The 22,729-nt window shown below is 39.4% G+C and overlaps 1 protein-coding gene across 2 annotated transcripts in view; it reads right to left on the bottom strand.

Annotated features, from left to right (window-relative positions):
* Positions 1-22,729, bottom strand: part of LOC100762283 (proprotein convertase subtilisin/kexin type 5) — a 421,198-nt gene that overhangs the window by 193,925 nt on the left and 204,544 nt on the right. The gene's annotated exons all lie outside the window — the stretch shown is intronic.

Raw genomic sequence — 22,729 nt, 5'->3', positions numbered from 1 at the left:
TTCATTATTTTCTCATTTATTTACCTTTCTCTGTGATCTCCAGTGCTACCGGGTGTGTGTATAGAGGATGACTTTCAGGAATTGGTTCTCTTTCTATACTGTGGGTTCTGGGATCAAACTCAGGTCATTAGGCTTAGAGGTGAAACCCTTACACACAGTGCTATCTCACCACCTCTATTATCTTTCACCTGAAAGTTCTGGTAATAATTATCACATGGCCTTTGTCATCATTTTCATCATTTTCACCCCCCCACCTTCATTTTAGGAGAATTTGTAAGATTCAACAACCTGGAGAGTGTTCACTTAAGAACTCTGTGGAAGTTACCTGACACCCACCTCACACACTCACATCCCAGTGCCGAGGGAGGGAGAACTTATCAACTGTGACTAACAGTTAATGGTGATGTCATTGTTTTGCTTCTAGCTACTTTTTGTCCCAACCACAGCTACCACATGTGCAATTTGGTCAGCTCTCCTCCCCACCCCCCCCCAAAATAAGTCACATAGTAATCAGACGGCAGCTCTTTCCTTTTCTATGTGAAATTAATCTCTACAAAGAATTAATTTCCTCAGTTAGAATGCAGATGCCACTAATCAGTTAAAGTAATGCTAACTACTCCATGGGGTGCCTGGTGCACAACAAGCTCTTGGGAGGAGGAGGCAGCTTGTCATTTTGTTCAGATAACCTGTTGCTCTTATTTGGAGGTCTGAATATGAAGAAAGCAGGGAAAGACAAGAACTATTGAGTGTAGATATCTTTTCCTCATGCTCTCTCTCTGCCTGAAAAAATGATCTGAGAGCTAGTACCAACCACCACTGCCATGTTTTCAGAGGCTAAGACCAGAATGACTTTTGAAAGGTTATGTCAGTGAAAGGCTTGACTTGGCCCTTTGTTGTTCTGCACTGAATTCACATGATAACTCAGAAGACTCATTGCAGTGCTGTCAGGGATGTGCAGAAACCCACTCTGAATGCTGTTCTCAACATAAATATCTGCTTTGCCTGAGATACGATGTTCACAGTGAACTTCCTTTTTGGTGCGCCTGCTTAAGAGCAGGGCAAAAGCCTCAACAAAAGGCCCAGCTTGGACAGACATTCCAGCTGCTCACTTATGGTTTTCCATAGTGTTCCCCAAACAAATAGACATTTTTTTCATGTGTAAACAGCATAACAATGAAAAGTACACATGGGTTTGATGATTGTATCTGCCTAAACCAACCTAGCAATTTAAAGATAATTCTAAGTTATCTTTAACCACACAGGTAGACCTTCCATATTTTAAACATTACCCTTCAGGAAAACAGAAATGAAGTAAGTTTTCTATGTTCCCTGCAAGACTCAGAAAAACTCAGCATAGGATTCTGAACATTGGAGACACACATTTATGTTTAGTTCACTAAGTGCTAAAATATAAAAGTCATTCAACGTGGAACACTTATCTTGTACCTGAAGCGGCTGTGTTCTGGCAGATGGAGGAAGTCTCCTGCATTCAACTCAACCCGAAGAAATTGCTTGAGTTACTTGCTCTCATGTTGAGTTACAAAAACTAGTTTCTGGAATATTTGTAATTAGAAAACCCAGCATCAGAATTGGAAAGAGGTGGCTGGATAATCTTACTTTGACACCTGGTAATGCGTGCATCAAAATATACAAATAAGAAAATAAGGGACATCAGTGGATTTGGAATAAGTGGCACTCTGTCTGTGTCAAGAAAACTAACTAATGAGCTCAGGAAATAGGGGCAGCTTAACCGAGGTAGATGGTAGACTGTAGTCATTGGAAGTATAGATGGTAGACTGTAGTCACTGGGAGTACAGACAGTAGACTACAGTAACTGGAAGTACTTGAAGGACTCTTGACTATGCAGATGCCTGATTTGCATTTTCATATTCTCACTTATGGTCCCAGGACTGATGTACAGGTGAAGACCATGTCAGACTTTCAAAGATTTGGTAAGAGAACATTCTGGTACGTACACACATTGAAAGCTGAGTACACTTCCCAGGGAAAGCCCCAGGCACAACAATAATACAGGATCTCTTGGAAATCACATCCTTCCACAAATACCTTTGGTCTAGATTCCTCTGGACTCAAAACCCCAAACATCCCATTCTGAAAAGCAGACAGACTGAGTGCAACTAGAAAGAGTTACAAGAGAGAGGGCAACTGTTTAGCTGACCGAAAGGGAGAAGATGGCTCATGTTGAGCTTGCTAGTCACCACCCTCTAAGAGCTACAGTGGCTACATCCTGTGATCACCACTAGTTACACTTCAACAATATATAGCAAAAAGTAGTTCCCTGTGATCTTTCAAAGTGCTGAAATGTACTTGACTTCCTGAGAAGTTCTGGAAAAGCCATGTTTCTCACTTGAAAAGTTTTTCCTCTTTGCTTGACATTGTAATAATAAACAACATTGAGAGAGTAATGGCTAAGACCAGGCCCTGTGTGCTATGTGCAGCATATTGTTGCGTTATATTGAGATTCATGATGAAGGAGATTCACTTTAGCATTTCTCCCCCAATATGAAACTAAGAATCTAATTGCATAGTCATGCAAGGAAGTAGAGGTGGCAAAGGCAGAGCCAGAAACCAAAGTTCTAGGCTTTGCCGGTAACATTCAACCCATTATTCAGTAGATAAGTGGCTTCCAGAACAGATCCATAGGCTGCTAGAAGGATGGATATATTCTGGATTCTGAGGTTGTTTTTAGATGTTCTAAATCAAGAAGCCAAACATTTCAGGTCATGGCCTTACAGTCATGTGACTTTTGTGTATATGCTGTCTCAACTCAATTGGTTGATTTTTGTTCACTATCATATTAAGAAAATTCTTGAGTCTTAATCTTGTTTGCAAATTCTGAAAGATCTCTTACACATTTTATCAAAGATCAAAAGAAAAATACCATACCAGAAAATTCAAGTCTTTTAAATGTAGTTCACATTTACATGATACAACATTATCATATAATTTTATAACATTATTGCTGTGAATTGGTCACCTCCTTTGCAGGATCTCACTTGATGTGCCTCAGAGCCTGGTTTGTTAAGCTCCTCAGTTGACCAGCTCAATCTGCCCCCAAGCGTCACTAGTTTCCAGCCATTAATGCAGGACAATGACTCTACGGTTATCACAGGCTCATACAATGTTCTTGTTACCAGCAGTTCAAAGTTTTTAATGAGCTCACTATGAGATTTAGAATAAGCGAACATGTCCCAAAAGAGTTATTTTTGTGTAATGCTTCTTATTAAGCTCTTAAGTATAATTGCTAGCACTTACATTAGAAAAGAAAAAAAAGTCACTTGCCAAGAATTCTTGAAAAATAATTCTCAGATGTGTGAGTGTTGGAAACAAACTTGCATTTAGTGATTCTTCAAAGTCCAAAATGAAGCCCGAGGCACCGTCTCACCTGCACTTTTTTCAAGAGAATAAGAGCCTCATATTCCCCACAAAAGATCCACCACCACCACCACCACCATCACCATCATGACCACTATCCATCCATCATAATCATATTCATAGTCTTCATCATTAGTTCATAGGTAAGTGACAAAAGGGACAAGACACTTCTCCACAAAAGAAACTTATCAACAAGAGAAAACAAAGCCAGAGAATGAGAGTTGCTTCCGAAAGGATCATCTTTCTAGAGTCAAAGTGATTCTCTATAATGAAATGACAAGGTACCACCTGGCTCAATGGACAACTACAGGGCCAATCAGCAATCATCCAACTATCTCAGTAATTAAATAAAACCAACCAAAGCACACTCGGCTTCCTTACATAGTGTGCCTAAAACAGAAATGGGAACAAGTAGCCAGGAAGTTAATGTCATTGCACCTATACTTAAGAAATTAGTAACTGTGAGAATAGGTTTATTTGAGCCAGGTTATGAAAGATGAGGAAGTATGTGTTTAAAGCCTGCTGAGAAGGGTAACAGTTAGTGCACACAAATGATGACAGAAGATTCAGTAAAGGCAACCAACAGCCCTGTCAGGACCCAGAAAGGGTGCTAGGCTCTCCATCCCCTAGTGGGATGCATTTGTTTTGCATTCAACTCTAATTCAGAAGTCCTAGCCCTACAAGCAAAGTACAATGGTATGCACTTGTAATCCCAGGACTGGTGAGGCAGAGACAGGAGCTTACTGGGGCTCTCCAGTGAGCCAGCCTAGCCTACTTGAGAAGTTCAAGGCTAGTTTGGGACTCTGTCTCACAAAAAAAGGGTGGTTGAGTGCCTAAGGAGTGAAACCTCCTTAGGCTGACCTCTGGTTTTCACATACACAAATGGGCTCACTCAGCATGCACACACACACACACACACACACACACACACACACACACACACACACACACTCAACTCATAAACACACACACTCACTCATATGCACACACATGACACACACTTAAAAAGTTTTAACTCTAAAATCAAGTAGTATAGAAAAGCATGATTTCTAATATGTCAACATTTAGAGCCCTGATTTGTATAGGAATTCCCTGTTGATCCATGTATGATCCATTTACACCTGAACAAGACTAGAAAAGATCAAAGGCACAATCACCAAGTCAAGTTTTTGTTTCTCTTTGCTGTGAAACCATTCCCAGGCTCTATAAATTCAGTCTAACCAAAGTAAAGAAACCCAGTCTCAAAACACATGCAGGAAGACAGCCTCTGCCACATGAGGGAAACTTTTCTCATGGACCCTGAGATGGCCTTTGCCCTTACAGATCCTACTTCATCGCCGAGTGTATCTGTTATTGTTCCAAAAGACTAAGTATGTTTCCTAAAACCCCTACACAAAACGGTTATTATATTTTGTATGCTCAATGGTCACTTCTTCCTTGACATACTTTGCTGAATAAATTACTGCAGAATTAGACCTGAAGATGCTGAATACTGTAAACAGAATTCACAGCAGAGAAGTCATGATGGTGGGTTTTCCACTGATGCCCTCATATCCTTACCCCAAAGGCACGAGGGCATCTCTGTTCAACCTACAACCCTGAATCTGGATCTGCCTCTCATCTTTGTCATCAAGCTTTAAAATCCTTGAAGGTAGGAAGTATGTAACACTATAACCATACCCTTGATACACTGACACTTGTGTGCCCATGCAGTGTTCCTGGTCACCTTCTGTCTTCAGGTATAGCATGAATAAACATACACTAGGTAAATTGACTCAGGCCTGTGGAAGACAACCATACCTCTCTCCTTTTAATCTCTCATCCAAAATTTGTTCTAAAAAATAATAAGCATTGTCTTTGAGTAATTGAGAGTGGCAGAAATTATTTCCTCAGCTTTAGTGTGGAGATAGACCATTTATTCAGCAATGCAGCTGCAATATTTGGAGGTAATAACTAGAATAAAGTGCCCAGGGAAACAAGTTCCCCAAAGCAACAGTCAGCTGCGACTTTTGGAAATTAGCAACCTACTGTATCAGGCAAACTCAGAAGGATAGAGTCACATAAGCACCAGACAAAGCTCATGTTATCAAACTACATATTCTATAATGGATCCTATACTCTCAACTCAGGTTGTTTTTTTTTTTTTTAAGTTTAAATTCTCTAACACATGGTAAAACAATTTGGCACTTGGTATATTTCTGCTTAGTAGAATTGTAATCCTACTAAGATCTGTCTCAAAGGTCTCTTTTTAACCATCTCTTTAACCCTGGAGTAGTTAGTGGTCTCCTAAGCTGGTGAACAAACACACTGTGTACCTAATCTGTACATCCTTGGTGTTTGTGGGAGGTCTTCCAGGCTTGCTGGCTAGCCACTGACAAGGCTGTGGTGGAAGGTGGGAGGAATTCTCTTTGGTTTTCTCTCAGGGTGCTATATAGCATTGAATATTAGGATGGCATTGCAGGTACACTTACTCATTAACTAAACTGTCAGGTTGAAAGGCTTTTGGTATTTTCTATAGAGCGCAGAGCTTTGCAGAGCTTGTAACTTGTCTGTGTGAATTTTAATAAATACTGGTAGCACCAGGATGGAACCCAGTTCCCTGTACATGCCAGGTCAGGGCTCTGTCTCTCAGTTACACCCCAGTCTGCGTTGTTACTGCTGTTCCTCTCAGTTATGTTACAATTATTTCCTCCCACTTTTCCCCATTACATATAAATGATTAAAATAATAATCTTTTCAGCTGGGATGGCTCAGTGGATAAAGGTCTTTTCCACCAAGATTAACAACTTGAGTTTGATCCCTGTTACGCATGTGGTGGAAGGAGAGAGCTGGGTCCCCAATGTAGGTTGTTCTCTGACCTGCATGATGCACAAACATACAAGTGCTCTCTCTCTCTCTCTCTCTCTCTCTTTCTCTCTCTCTCTCCCTCTCTCTCTCCATCTCTCTCTCCCTCCCTCCCTCTCTCTCTCTCTCTCTCTCTTCTCTCTCTCTCTCTCACACACACACACACACACACACACACACACACACACACACACACAGAGTGACATGCTTCCATACCCCCAAATAAACAAATGTGAAAATAAAAAATGCTTTTCTATATGCTCATTCTAGAAGCATATTTTAGACAAGATCTCTCAACATCCAGTTTTAATTTTAAACTTGACTGAGAAATCACTAAGCATTTTGTATTCTAGAATTTGAAGGAAATGTTATTATACATTTCAGAAACTCCTGACTTACATCAATCTTTGACAGTCTTTCTAATTATTGTAAATCAATGGAAACAAACACAGAATTTTGAAAATTTGCATATTACACACATCCACGGGAACAAATTAATAAAGACTAACAGAAATCTAACACAAAATGTCTGGTGGTATTATAAAGATGCTTATGCTGAAGAGATTGGAGAGACAATGCCTCTTAATTGTCTCTCCAATTGCCTTCCTGTATTATATGCACCAAGATGTTGAAACTAAAGCTAGTGCTGGAGCACCATTAACGAAGACAAAGAAGACACCATACCTGTCGGTCTTGGTGTCTCTGAGTTTCTAAACTGACACCTGGGATGGAGACTTGCTGTTTGAGCATCCTACATTGTTTTCTTTCTAAGAATTTTTGCTATGTAGCTCAGGCTAGCCTCAAGGTCACTGCAACCCTCCTGCCTCATATCTTGCAGATTAAAAAGCATCCATTGAAAACCAAAGTGAGCCAAGAGACAGGACCACAGTGCAAAGTGTCAGGTGGCATCAGGAAGGGCAGAGTTTGGGTTGGGGCTAATCTGCACTGAGGTGAGATGACAGAACCAACCTGTGGGAAACTGAGTGGAATTCAAACCCGAGAACTTCCTAACTGCTTTCCTAGGAAACAGGTGAACAGGAAAAGGGGAAGGTAGATTCAGAGGAGAGAAGACAGAAACCAAACTTCAGAAAGCAGCTTAGCTTCCCTCTGATGACTGACTGCCTTCCGGAGGTGCTGCACTGGGAGCTTTATTCACTCAATGTGGACAGGAAGCACTCTTGAGTCCCTTTTACAGATAAGTACACCCAGTTTTAGAAAGGTTTCACACCTTTCCAAAGCCTAATAACTAGTAAGAACTAAAGCAGGGATTTGAAGCCAGGTGTTGTCCTCCACAGCCCAGGCTTTCAGGCTTCAAGTGGGCTTTGTAGGTTATCAAAGTCAAAGGTGACTGAGAAAAGCCAAGGAGGGCTGGAGGGGAAAGGCTCAGCCATCGCCATTAGTCCTAAAAATGTATATATTTCATGATAAATATAAAGACAAAATTCTGAATGCCTTAACTAAGAACTTAAAAAGAATAAGCCTAAACAAAGCATGATCTGGCTTAAGATCTGGAAAATTAGTTTTAGAGAGAATGAGAAATAATTTGTTCTACTGAAAGTAAAGGAAGTCAAGAGTTTCAGACTAGTCCCATACCTCACCAGTGAAAGCAGATGACATGTATTTGTAGTGCTGGGGACCTGTCCACACACATGTACCCTTGCACTAAACTGGCTGCACTCATGTACCCTGAGGATTTGCACTAACCTGTCAATACACATATACCACAAGCACTTGCGTTAACCTGTTTACACACATGTACCACAAGGATCTCTACTAAGCTGTCTACACACAAATACCACAAGGACTTGCACTAACTTGTCTACACACATGTACCCTGCAGACCCGCACTAACCTGTCTACACATGTACCACAAGGACTTGCATTAACCTGTACACACACATATACTCTGAAAACAAAATACACTAATGCCTCAAAGCTTATTTACCCCATGAAGAAACAGGTCCAATCTCCAAACTATTGAGTGTATACTTATCATTAGAGAACTGAGGATAACTTGAAAGCAAACTGGTGTGGAGGCATGAGATGCAACAATTGCTTCAGCAGATTTTTTTGAGAAGAATGGAAAAGTTATAGTAGGAAATAAATGAACTAAAATGTCCTGTTAAAGAAATGAAGATTATGGTATTAAAGATGGGGGGAATAAGTATAGAAGAGTAGTAAATGTAACCCAACTTTATATAAATCAAAGGAAATGCTCTTCCTGTCGTAAAACACATTGGCTTTAAAATATCAATTTTATAAACTGCATAAAATATGAAAGCACCAAGCATAATTTCTCTACAAATGGATGACAAATAACATTATCTACAATAACATTACAACTTAGGAAAAAAAAAACTCACCACTGAAGAGACACACAGGTCAAATTTGTGTGCTATCTAAAAGCTTGCTATTAGCTATTATATGCTTTTGTGCATCAAGATGGTTGAACAAGACGCTGAGGAAATGAATTGGCTGAGGAAACCACAGTAGTATGGAGAATTTAATCCATTTATCTCAGAAGAAAGATGTAATACATTATTTATCATTTATTAGAGCTTGCCTGAGGATTCAGAAAGCATATCAGCCACAGGCCATAGAAGCCAGGGACACACCTTTAATCCCAGCAGCCAGAAGCTAGGAGGTGGTGGTACACAACTTTAATCCTAGGACTCAGGATTAAAAGGTAGATGGATCTCTCTGAGTTCAAGGCCACCCAGGGATACATAAGATTGAATCAGTCTAAAAAGGTAACAGAGCTCACATCTTTAATCCCAGCACTAGAGAGGTATATACAACAGGAGCAGGGTGTCAGTAGAAGGCATTCATTCTCCTGCTACATTGAGGATAGAAGGCATTCATTCTTCTGCCATGCTGTAAGAGAGGCAGCAGGATCAGCCCATACATCCCCAGGTAGTGGTAAGAGCTAGCAGCCTGCTACTTTGCTTTTCTGTACTTCAGCTTGAAGCCTGAACCCCAATATCAGTCTCTGGGTCATTCATTTATCATGTTACAGAAAGAAGATTGTTTATATAAAAAGTATTAAGGGAATGGCTCAGTGATTGAGAGTACTTACTTACTTACACACACACACACACACACACACACACACACACACACACACACACACACACACACACCCCACAGGTAGAGAGAGCTGGAGAGGAGATGATGCCAGTAAAATAAACTATCTCACTTAGTAAAAGACATAAGTAAAAAATGATAAAAGGAAATGGACAACAAACTAAAGAAATAAGCATTGCATCACTGTAAGCAGAGATGAAGAAATCCATTACTCTAAAGAAGCAATACTAACAGATCTAATGTGCATGGGAAACTATATCTAAATCTCGACAAATACTGAGAGGAACACATTTCCTTCATAGTGAAACCTTAATGAAGTAAAAAATTGTTCATAGGCACAATGAAGAACACACAAGGAAAGCAAAATGTCAACTGAAAGTGAAAAAGGTTAAATATAACTCAGAGACAAAACAACTGCCACAGGAATGACTATAGTTGCCCTGACATTTAACACAGCATGATTGACTGGCATGATGGAGAAGAATATTATTATTACACCAGTTTCTGTATCTTTTGTATTTTCCATATATGTAAATTTACCTAATACTAGTGACAGATGTTGCAAATTTCATGTGAAGAAACTGGGACTCAAGAAAGGGGTATGTTCCATTTATTCAAGACTGTCCAGGCAAACTGGAACTAGAGTCAACCTGGCTCCAAATCTGAACCAGCAATGACTTGTGTTTAATACTTTCCAATAAAAATAAACAGGAAAAATTCATCACAAATGAATAGAGATGAGTAATACTACTGTCAGATAAAACCAAAATATAATATTGAGATATAACATATATCAAATATAACAGGTATCTCAGTTAGAAATAAGCATAAAGGCATAAATTATAGCAACAAGCAAGCAAACATTTGCTAGTTCAAACAGAACTAAAGATAACTTCAGAACTTTATTATGCCAATATAAAAAGATCTAATCAATTCAGAGAAATTTTCTTGAATGGGAAAATAAGACCAAGATTAAGGGCCTAGTAGATGGCTTAGTGCATAACCATAAGGATATGTACAAAGATGGGCATGGCAGGAAGAGCCAATAATACTAGTATTGGGAGGTGGAGACAGGAGGATCCTGGTGAGTCAATATAGCCAATGGGTGAGCTTCAGGATCAGCGAGAGGCTGTCTCAAGAACTAAGGTGGAAAGTGATACAATAAGATGCATGATATATTTAATTGGTAAAGCATTATTTTGCCAAAAAGATTCATTGAAAATATAGTTATGAGGAAAAGAGGGGAGGTAAGAAGTAACTAAGATCTGAAGGGAAAGAGCATCATGCAAACAAGTTAAAGATAATAAAGTATGGGAAAATTTCACAATAAAATAAATGTTATGGATATTAAGAATATTTGAACCCAGTATTTATATGCAGTATTTACAGTTACACTACCATTCAAGTCTAAAAAATGCTGCTGAAAATCGATTGCACAGGGAATGCACATATATGTAGATACACATATATGTAAATATGTGTATATATACCTACATATATGTAAATACACATATATGTAAATATGTGTATATATACCTACATATATGTTAACATCACCTATCTATTTTAAAGGCTATGTCAGCACTCTGGTGATAGTCATCTTGGTTTTTAAAATTCCTTATTGATAATAACACTGGCAGTGCTCCTCTAGGCATCTGTCAGTGTTAAAGGAATGTTAGTTTGCTCCAGTGGCAAACTGGAAGGATCATTTGGATGTTTACAAGCCCCATTATGAAGAAAAAAATACTCTCACACCACACAGTACTGATACAAAGACAGATATGCATACCTATAGAACAACATAGAAGACTAAGGAATAAACCTGCCCAGTTATGGACTGTTAACATCTTGACAAAGCTGTTAAAAACATACAATGGAAAAAAGATACCCTATTCAACTATTGGTGCAGAAAAAAACTCAATAGCCATCCTAAGAAAAATGAAATAGATCCACATCTCCCACTCTGTACATAAATAAATTAAAGGTAGACTAAAGACTTTAATTTAAAGCCCAAAAACTGAAACAGCTAGAGGGAAACACAAGGGTACACTACAAGACATAGGGTAAGGTAAGAACTTTTTGAATGGGACTCTAAAAGCACGGGAAACAGCACCAAGAGCTAACAAATGGGACTCGTGAAGTTACAAAGCTTCTGCACAGCATAGAAAACTCTCAGCAGAGCCAATAGTGAGTTTACATAATGGGAGAACATCATTGCCAGCTATATAGCAAATTGAGGGTTAGCATCTAGAATACACAAAGAACCGCAGAACTTAAAGACCAAATTCTCTGCCAACCAAAGCATGCATTAATAAAACGGCTCTCAAAAAAAAAAACCTTGAAAAATATTCAACATCCTTAGTCATCATAGCAATGTAAATTACAGCTACTTTGAGATTTAATCTCCTCTTAGTCAGAATGGCTAACATTGAGAAATCCAACAACCATAGTAGGGAAGGATGTGGGAAGAACCCTTATTAACTGCTAGTGGGAGTATAAACTAGTATAGCCTATATAGAAATCAGTGAGGTCACTTCTTGGGTAATTAAAAATAGAACCCTTTACAAAACTCTTCAGGGACACATACCGAAAGGACACTATCCTGCCAGAGAGACAGGTGCACACCCATGCTTACCGCTCCATTATTCACAACAGAAAAATAATGGAATCAGCCTCAGCGCTTATCAGCATGTGAATGTCAGTGAAAACTTGGCAGATATACACAATGGAATTTTGTTAAGCTGTGAAGAAAAGTGATATGAAATTTTCAGGAAAATCAATGAATCTGGAAAGCAGTCTATTATGTGAGGTAACTCAGAAAGACAAAAGTCCTATATTCTCTATCACACATGATCTGATCCTAGCTTAGCATGTGAGTGGGGGAGAGGGGAGGTATACGGTATGAAACTAGAAAGAAGACCATGAGTGAGGAAAAAGAGGTACTGAGGAAGGGGCTAGTGGCAAGAAGACACATGACAAGAAAGGAGGCGGGGGGGGGGTTGGAAAGACACGTGGGGCATGTTCATGTGGATGGAGGGGAAAACCAGAAAGGCAAATTAACAAAAACAAGTGATTGAAAATGCCAAAATGAAACCTAATCATGCTTGTGATAATTAAACATTTAATTAAAACACAAACACACACACACACAAATATGCACACACTCATACACAACAAAGTCCCAATCTTCTGCATCTCAAAGACTTTTGCACTATTTTTCAATGTGAGAACTAATGCCACTTTTGGTAACTTCCAATTTTTTGGCTAACAAAGGTAGAAGTGCAAGCATTTCCACATTTGTTAACACAACTTTACACGCACAGTGAGCAACTTGCTTTAAAAGTATTTTTCCCAAATACAACTTTGTTCTTAAATGGCCTCCATTCTCTTACTGTTCTCTCTGTGAAATGCTTCCCAACAGACCAGAAATTCTCTGGGCAATCTTCCAATGTTATACAATTCCCAGACAAACTGATAACAGTTATTTCATATTTCAGGTTTGGGATGCCATGTAATTGAGAGTTGTAACACAATGAAAATTATAAAATTGAACACATCTGCTATAGAAAGTGAGGCGATTAAATACCTCTTCCAATGGCACATAAGTGTAGAGCAGGGAGCAGGAATCCAGCCCTCTCTCCTGGAAGTTGTCTGTGGGCAACATTCCCTGAGGTCATTTGTAAAGGTTACTCATAGCTTCTGCAAGAAGGCTGCCCCCAGAGCTGTGAAGACAACACACCTTCTTGCCTTGAGAGTTACTCAGTCTCTTCCCTTGTTTCTTTATTTCCTAGTTATATACAGAATATTTTAGATATTTAGAATGCCCACTGAACAAAAACATAGGTCTTTTGGTACATTTGTACAACTTGATGTACAATTTCAATCTCTGAAGTGATGCCAGTAGTTATCAGCCTGATTTCAATCATACAAACAGGTTGTTTTTAAGGCTTTTTCCTTCACTATTTGGCTTTTTCCTTTAAGTCTTAGCCATGATGGCAAGTTACTAGTAGAGGAAGTAGATGAAATGTGGTTAATGTGGCCATCAAACAGTTAAATAAAAACTAAAGACAGCTGCGGTAGTTTCAATAGGAATGGCCCCCATAGACTCATGTGTTTGAATGCTTGGTGCTAGGAAGTGGTACTATTAGCAGGTATGGTCTTGGAAGAAGTGTGTCACTGGGCAAGTGGACTTGGAGGTCTCATAAATGCTCAAGCTATGCACAGTATACAGTTGCATCTGCTGTTTGTGCATCAGGATGTAGAACTCCCAGCTCCTTCTCCAGAACCATGTCTGTGTGCATGACATATTTCCCACCAACGTGATAATGGACTAAACCTCTGAAACTGCAAGCCAGTGCCAATGAAATGTTTTCCTTTATAAGAGTTGCATGGTCATGGTGTCTCTTCACAGCAACAGAAACCCTAACTAAGACAATAGCCAAGGACAAAGTAAGTTGGATGACTACCCTGTAACTCCAGCCACAGCATGGATGTGATCATTTCTTTGAAGGCTTTCCTTACCCCTTATCATTAATGTTCCTTTCCTATTCTAAACCACAATCACTACCACATATCCTTGACGTAGTTTTTTCCCTCCATACCAGGCATAATTATCTTCCATCTGTTAATAGGAATATAGGGGCTAGGCTCAAAACCAAACACATTAAGTGCTTGCTCACCCTGCACTATCAGCATGAACCATGTATGTTTGCTCAGAGGCATTCCAGTTCTTAGCACAGTGATGGGCACAGGCTCAATGACATCAAAATGATCATGTTATATATCCGTGACCATGACTTGTAAGATACATTACCATCTCATACTTGTGCCTTTCACAATAAATTATAGCCACAAGAACAACTCAACAAATATTTCTTGATACAGTCAACATTCACACTAAAAATGAAACTTGATGGCACAGTAGTCTACTGTTTGTAGACTCTGAAACTGACACCTGTACACACACTGAATGACTGCAAAAAGACTTCTTGACTTCCTTACTCCTTCCATCTCTGCTCCTGCCTTTCTTACTTCCCTCCCTTCCTCTCTCCCTCCCTCCCTGTTATCACTCACTCATTGTGTACAAGCACCATTGCCCACTAAGCTGCTAGTCACTGGGCTAGTGTAGCATACTAACTCTTATGCCTATAGGGGTTTATCATTGTGATCTACGGGTCATTTGGAACTAGATGATCTTAAGTATTTTGTAGGCTTTAAACTATTTATCATGAGCCACATACCCACTAACTTTTAAAGTGTATGCCAAGCCTCTCTTGTTGTATATAGTTTTCTAAATAATCCTACTCAAAGTTTTATCTCCTTTCCCTAAACTCACATTCTTTATAGCTGTATCAGTCATTTGTTAATCAGGTCATATGTTTGCTGTGAGTAGTAAAGAGGCAGGGTAGTAAGTTCTTATGTCACATGACTTTGGGTCTATTTCCTAAAGCTACCACTTACTCTCTGAGGATTTCTAAATCTCATTCTCTATATCTGGAACATAGATGATGACACCTGCTTTGGAGTGATGCTTTGCAGGTTAGGTGAGAATGGTAATCAAGAATACAGCTTACCATATGGCAAAGAACATCCCCTTGGTGGAAGTTAATGACTCATTTTTCATTGCCTTATTGTTTGCCCTTTGCTGCACTATGCACACTCATGTGTGGTCACTGACAAGAAGGATCTTTGGCCTCACATCTGGGATGTTCAGTCTGTATTGTGATCTTCAGTGGTTAGGAGTGACATTGCCAGACTCTATAGACTTCCGGGATATTGTAAGGGATTTGCAACATGACAAATGATATAATTGACTTGTTGACATCAGTTTGAATGACATGCTTTTCAATCTTTCAATTATATTTCTTTTTCATTTCGTCTCTCACACTGATGGAAAATGTACTATGATTAAAATTTTATAAAAGAGAATTTACAAAGACACACATGGTGTGAGCTAATTACTAAAATTAGGCCCTAGTGTCTCCATGGACAATTATTCTGTTCAGAATGAATGAAACAAATATCCTAGTAAAATGTATAGGCTAAAGCAGTGTAAGCACAGGCTATACTGGCTCAAAAGGTCAACCCAGATCTTGACGTGCTGATAATGCCTGTCTTCTTGGACTGCAGCAGGAGTGGAGAGATTAAGGTCAGCCTGGGCTACATATGGATTCCAGGCCAGTCTGGGATATGAGACTACCTAACTAAAACCAAAACAAAATAAAAAACAAGAAATAAATGCAAAACAAAATAATAAAAGTTTCTAAACTGGACAAACGAAATCCCTCTTGATTTGTGAACACTCAGCCTAAGGAGACATACAGATTTGCATCATAACCCATTCACCTAAGACTCACAGAAAATCATGGATGAGATGATGAACAGATTTCAAGAGCCAAAGGGTCAGGATGCCTACTGCTCGGCATTGTCTTCTAGACATGACAGGGAAGCTGTACCCATAATATCTCAACAAGATTGGCTGACATGACAACATAGATGGGGGAAATTTCACAAGGTCTCACCCCTAATGAAGAGCTATAGGCAACAAATGACTAGATGGAGGAGGAGTCAGCCTTCTCCAGGGCCAATCTCCCGAGTAAGACTATGCAGTCACAAAAATCATATGTGTGCGCCCTAAATATGTACATATGAGCAGTGCTAAATGGATTATATATATAGACATATATAATCTAACAATAATAAGTCATGAGAAGTTGAAGGTGGGGAAGACAGGTAGAAATATTGTAAATGCAGTATTTATGCATTAAATTCTTGAACGAAAACTATACCTCACCCCAAGAACACCTGATACAGAAACAGAGTTGAGTTACAACTGGGTTTCAAGATAGATTCCTCAGGGGTACTGGATGAACATAGAGGGTAGGCCATCACAGGAATGCTTTTTTTATAGGCTTTGCTAAAATTGAGTAAGTAGTAAGCAATGCTTGTAATGGCTTTCAGTCCTTATTATACTTCTAGCTCTTAGAGATTAACTCTAGGCACGATCAAGAATGAAAATTTCTAAGCAATGAGGAAAATCCAAAGCCTCCTAAGAGATAAATTGAAATACTGAATTGAACACATTTCCTATAAACTCTTCAAGACATTAGTAAGTCTTCTAAGCAATGCTATTAGGTACCTGTGAAGGGTTAATTAATATCTACTCTTAGCATCCCGTTGTATCAAAGAACACAGGAGCAGGCATGCAGTTTATAATGCAAGGAAATCCATATTCACTATTTTTTTTTTACTTTAAGAAGTAAACTATCGGTCATTTATAACATTTACAAACACAGTGGTAGGCATTTTCTGAGGATTAACAAATGATCAGAAATAACTGCTGAGGGAGTTGGCACACTAAATCCAGTCAATAATCCAAGACATTTACTACAGTTCTTATTACAAGGCATCTAGGCCCAGGGACATCTTGTCTCAGTTGGTTTTATGCTTCTTAGAATTCCCAGAATCCCATGGGAAAGAATAAAGTGTATTTATTTCTATAAATGGCACCAGGCTATGCTCAGCAAAGCAACTAGAACTTAGTCTGCTTTTCCTCCTTTTCCTCAAGACATGTAATCTAATACATCTCCTGAATATGGTACTTGCAAAATATACAACAAATCTACTTACATTTCTCCTTCTGCCTGTTACCCTTACTTTGACCAGACTCTTTTTGAAGTCATCTAGAATTTTCCAAATAGTTTATCTGCCTCCTTCCACACATATTGGATGTGTGTAACATAAGACTTTCCTACTGTTTGGTGCTTAGAAATGGGATTTGACCAGTGATACAATACTGGTCAAATTTGATGATTGCTACCTTCCTTATTTGAAAATGTTATTGTAATAATAATAATTATATATTTTCAATGAAAGAAATTAGAAATACAGTTAAATATAACTAAGCAGAAAGAGGCAGGTAAGTATCCCTTAGAATTTTCTGTCTTCAGTTTGTCTTTGCAGAAGTTCAAGTCTCCAACACAGTGCTGTTTTCTCATCTAAGTGAAGGCGATGGAAACATTGGCTAACTCTCACGATAATTCAAGTGAATGAGCCTGTTGACCAGGGCTTTTCCAGTCATAATGGACACCTTTGGAAGTCGTCCTGGTTGAAACTGTTACTTACGGCACAAAGTCAGGCAAGTCCAGGGAAAACTGGCTTCTCTATAATTTGAAGTTGAAAAGTGCTAGAGGACAGAGTGTATTGTCTGTGTGTATGTAGACATAACAAAGCTATTTTCATGCACAGTCCTGGCAGAAGGCCTGTGGTAACTGCTCTGTGTGTCTGGTTACAATTATTTCACTATAGGGAATAATCCAGGACAGTACATCCCTGCTCTGTCCGCTCAGCCTCAAGTTGAAATGTGTGCTGCTTTTAACCCCATAAACCTTGTCAACTCTCCTTCCTGATGGCCTTTTAATTCACTCTTCCTTCTCCTGCCAGAAACCTCAGCTTAATTCCAAGTCTGAACTGTAGTATTCCAATACGCACGAAACTCTTCAGTAACTAGAGAGGGGGAATGCAATGCTCTGGTCCCTTGTCCTGGTGATCCTACAGAATCTGGACTCCCGTGTCAGTATGTCTCACTGAACATGGGTTTTTCTAAGTTCTAAGTGAAGTAAAACTCTCCCCCCAAAAGAGTGGGTATATCCTTCCCAATGCTACCCCCACAATCAAAGACATTTGTGCTCCCCACCCACTGCACAATTCATAGAGCTTAATGTGGCTCTTGGGAAAATTCTCAACAGAACAGTTCAGAGTGAAATGTGCTTTTAATTAAGATGACAACAACAACAACAAAGAAGATAAGATTGCTTACAGGATCTCATTGCCCAGATGGTAATCCTGCTATTTAGGAATGCTTGTGGCTATCAAGCCCTTCTTGTACAATCTCCCCTGACTATGTTCATTTCTAGGAGTCTGAAGCTTCCAGTGAGTTGTTTTAACTCAGAACTAGCCTGTAACAAACTCCAGGTATTGTCTCAACAGCCCCAGGTAACTTACAATAAGTGGGTCATACATTAGGGCATTGCCTTCTATTTTTTCTTACACACCAACAGGATAGCTTGCAGGGAAAGGGAAAGCAAAAGACTCAGTGGCAGATAAGACCAAAGTACAGAAAACCAGCATGGATGGGCTTTTTAAATTATGAAAGTTGTGGATTGTTTAATCTCTTGAGAGCAGACTATTCAGAACTTTATTTCAAAGCCATAGCAGATGGTGTGAATCATCCTTTGGCTTTGCAGACGCTCTTCACACTTGGGCCCTCCTGGGTCTGACATGATCTCTCCCACTCAGGACTAAAGGTGGAAGGACTTCCCTTAGGAGCTCAGGGCAAAGGAGGGAAAAGTCACTAACAAACACCAATGGAAGGACCTGAAGGGCCAAATTGACATACATGCAAGCAAGCAATTCTGCCAGCTGGTTTAGGGCTCGGTCCTCTCATAGAAAAACAAAATGCTTTAATAGATGAATGAATCTGTTAAAGATGGGATGCTTAGGGGACACAGAGAATGTAAAAGACACTGCCCCAGTTTGAATCATCCAGGTAACCATTTCTGTTTTCAACCATATTTTATGCTGTCCACAGTCATTCCCCTGAGGGTTTCTTTCTTTCTTTCTTTCTTTCTTTCTTTCTTTCTTTCTTTCTTTCTTTCTTTTTTTTTTTTTTAAAGCTTTCATGAATGAATCGTGTATATCTGCTATTGAACATTTGCTTCCCTGGTGATATTTTTAGCTTTTATCACTAGTGACTTAAAAAAACAAAAAAACAACTCAATTATGACGTACCCAATTCTCTTTGTATGTACTATACTGCCTTAAGGTTTTTCCTTAGTGTTGAATACAATTGTTATCTAAACATAAATACAGTTAATCCTTAATTCTGATGGGGAAGTACTATATATGAAAATCTCCGTACCCCAAATTTATCTAAACATCTAGAATACTCTATAGTCTTTATATGTTTCATATGTACCTATATGACACATTCTAAAAACCATTGGAAATAAGAAGTAACAGACAGGTAATAGAGATAAGGTGGATAAGCCCATTTGGCATTGTGTGCATGTGTACATGTGTGTACAAGGCACTAGGGCAGCCAAGGAGTACTATGCAACAGGGACACTAACAGTATACTTATTTGTTTATTCTCTAAGTTTTCCCAAAGTAAGTTATTCTGTAGCCTACTTAGAGATGAAAGGTGAGGAAAAAGCTTTCGGATAATTCAAAAGAAGGATTTTTGGAACGGTCTTTCTTGGCATAACCCCTATATCTTAAATAATTTTCAAATTTCTTACCTGACTCAGCCTATTCTATTTATCACTCACTATGTAGAGTACATTTCTTGATTGCTGAATGTGTATTCCCTGTTCTTCCAATGAAGGATCCTTTGCAATGGTGAACACAGCTTTTGAATTCCATGAGCTAATGTTGACATATTACTTTTCAGCAAAACACAGCATATTGCTCCAAGTACTCCACTTTTCTTAATGTCAGTTCTCTTAATTTTATAAACTGTTTTACAGGAAACTTCATTTGCTGTCACTCTTTCTTTGCTATTTGTCCTCTGAGTCTAAGCTCTGAGTGAGCACTGAGCTGGATGTACACACCTGCAGATGTGGTGCCATCCCACACTTTAGCTGACATCAGCCACACACTCACACTCACCACTAGAAGAGGCCCACTCCCCACGATACTCACTCCAGTCTGAACTACACTTTTACTGCATGACAGCATATCATTTTAAATAATGGCCTCCACAGCAATTAGTTCCCTAGCAATTACTGACTCTGCATTCCTTATTTGACCAGCTGAAAAACCAAGAAATTATTTTTAAATCTACAAAATCCCAATACTGACATACTATAAACTTTCCAAAGTGATAAATGTGCCGAGAGCTCTTAACACAATAGTTAGTTTTTCTCCCCTTTAGGCTGATGGCATTTCCACATATCTTGAAATTGCTCATGGGTTTACAAGTAGAAGGGAACAGGGGAGACGTCTCTTAGTTAACCAGAGAGGCAAGATTCACAAAGAGAAGAGAAAGAAGAAGAGTCATGCACTCTCAGGAACAGAATCCATCATTCCTGTGGGGCACTGGCCTCAGGAACCTTGGCAAACAGAGCCCACAGATGATCAGGTCCTTCTGCAAAATGATGCTGTGTTGCAAATAACCTTGGCATAGTGCCACAAGCTATATTCATCTTTAGATTACCCTAATACCTAGATCAGTGTTGATGCTAAAACAGCTGTTGCTGTACTGCATTGCTTAGAGCATAATGATGATAAAAACATGTCTGTACACCTTTAGTAGAGAAGGCATCTTTTTCTCAAGAGCTTTAGAAAGTGTTTGATGGGAATCTATGAATGTGAACTCACGAAACAGACAATGATCCTACATTTTGTTTTTCAATTCTAAAAAATTACAATTCATTAGTTAACCTCTTTTTATATGTGTATGTTGGGGAACACACATATCACAGCATGACTATAGAGGTCAGTGGGCAATTTATAGAAGTTAATTCTTTCCATCATGTGGGTCCTGGGGATTGAACTCAAGTCCTCAAGTTTGGTGGCAAGTACCTTTATCCACTGAGCCATCTCAACCAGCCTAGAAGCTGATCTTTCAATTAAGAATATGGGGGCTTATTACATCTGCATTTGTGGCAATGCAAGGTTTGTATATCCAGAAAAATAATGATGTTTAGTGAATCCTATGAGCTGTCACAGAAAAATTACTTCATGATCTAATGGTCATTAAGTTTGGATAAGAGATCTGTACACGTTAAACTTATTAGATTCTCTTTTGTATTTGTTCTTTGTCCTTAGCTGAGGCCAATAGAGGAAATCCTACCACCAATAACATGACTCGCATTCCCAGTGACCTCAACAAATCCCTGAGGGGAAGCAGGCTAGGGAAGCTGAGTGTGTGAGCTTCCCCCAGTGTCTCTATGCCAAGCAAACACAGAAACCTAGTCACACATTTGTCTTTTAAGTGTGAGGGTAATGGGGCCATGCAGTTAAACAGGGATCAGCCTTTTTGCTTGCAGCAAGCTGACCTGAAAGTTCAGCCTATCTGTTGCTTAGCAAACTGTGCAGGCAGACTGAACACCTGGAAAAGATAGCCTTGCAAGCAGCAGTTCTGTCTGCTGCAGCTTCCTCTCCTGTTTCCCTTCAAGGGAGCACCAACGGCTTGCACTTGTAAAGGCTGAATATCAAAATGCCAGGGCCCATCATTACTGGCTATAAGAGAAGATTGCAAGGCTAGGGTCTCAGGAAGTGGGTAATGAGCTGGGCATCACCCAGGCTTAGCTGGAGAGCAATTGCAGCCTGGGCACACTGTTATTTGAGCTCCTCTCTGCAATTTCTTCCTTTTAGATAATTTTTACTCAATCTCCAACCCCTGTGCTTATCCTGATGCTGGTTTCATGCCACTACTGACCCACTCCTAGAGAACTCAGACCTCTCTCCTGTAATTTTCAGCTTTACTTACAGGCAGAGGTTGGCCTGTAGGTCAAATCAATAGAGTTACAAGGGAAGGCCTATTCCTTCTCATTTTATCAGACTGTTTATTTACCATTTATTATAGGGTCCTGATTGAATTGGCTTGCTCAAACTCTTAAAATACAGTGGTTTTTGGGTATTTGAAGAATATAGCTTACCCCTCCACTTGTGACAATTTGACAGGAACAAACGATAAGAAATCCTCAACATGGAAAAGCAAGGGAGACAGATGCACTCTCTCAATATGTTATGAAGCCTCCAGATGACCTTTTGTCACCGAGTGGGGGGCTTAACATAAGGATTGTGCATGCTAGCTTAAATGGTGTTGAAAAGAATTGTCACTGAAAAAAATGGGGTTACAGTAATTTCTCAAAGAATTGAGAGTCAGCTTAGCATGTCCAGAAGCAGTCACATGTTGGGAAGCCAAGTCTGAGTTTGAGATTCTGGTCTCTATGGAGGAGTGAGGTGGTGATGAATTCCAGGGTTTTATTTCCCTTCAATATTTCATGGATAGGAAAATATTCCAGAGAAACCACCTAGAATTTCAGAAAAAAATCATCCCCCCTCCAAAATCCTATTCAGACTCCAGCAAATTAAAAAAATACAGACACTTAACTCACTTCTGCTGCCAGAACACTGCGTGAAAAGTTGTAAAGTGAGAATTTTGGAGAGTAAGTGCCGGTTCTTTGCCAAAACCAAATGTCCAGTCCTTAAGAAATAGAGTATGTTTAAAGTGACTTCACATTTAGTCTTGTCAAAAAAGAAACCCAAAGGTTCATGGGAACTTGGCTACCATCCCGTGAAAAGACTAAGGTGGGCGGCCACCCAAAGCTATGGCACCCTATTTGGAGGTGGTGTTTTGCTTCCTTTTACAGTGCAAGGCTTTCCATGCCACAGACAC

This window comes from Cricetulus griseus, chromosome 3, assembly GCF_003668045.3.
Source record: "Cricetulus griseus strain 17A/GY chromosome 3, alternate assembly CriGri-PICRH-1.0, whole genome shotgun sequence".
Taxonomy (NCBI): domain Eukaryota; kingdom Metazoa; phylum Chordata; class Mammalia; order Rodentia; family Cricetidae; genus Cricetulus; species Cricetulus griseus.
The sequence above is the reverse complement of the archived record's forward strand: the minus strand, read 5'-3'. Positions and strand labels throughout refer to the sequence as shown.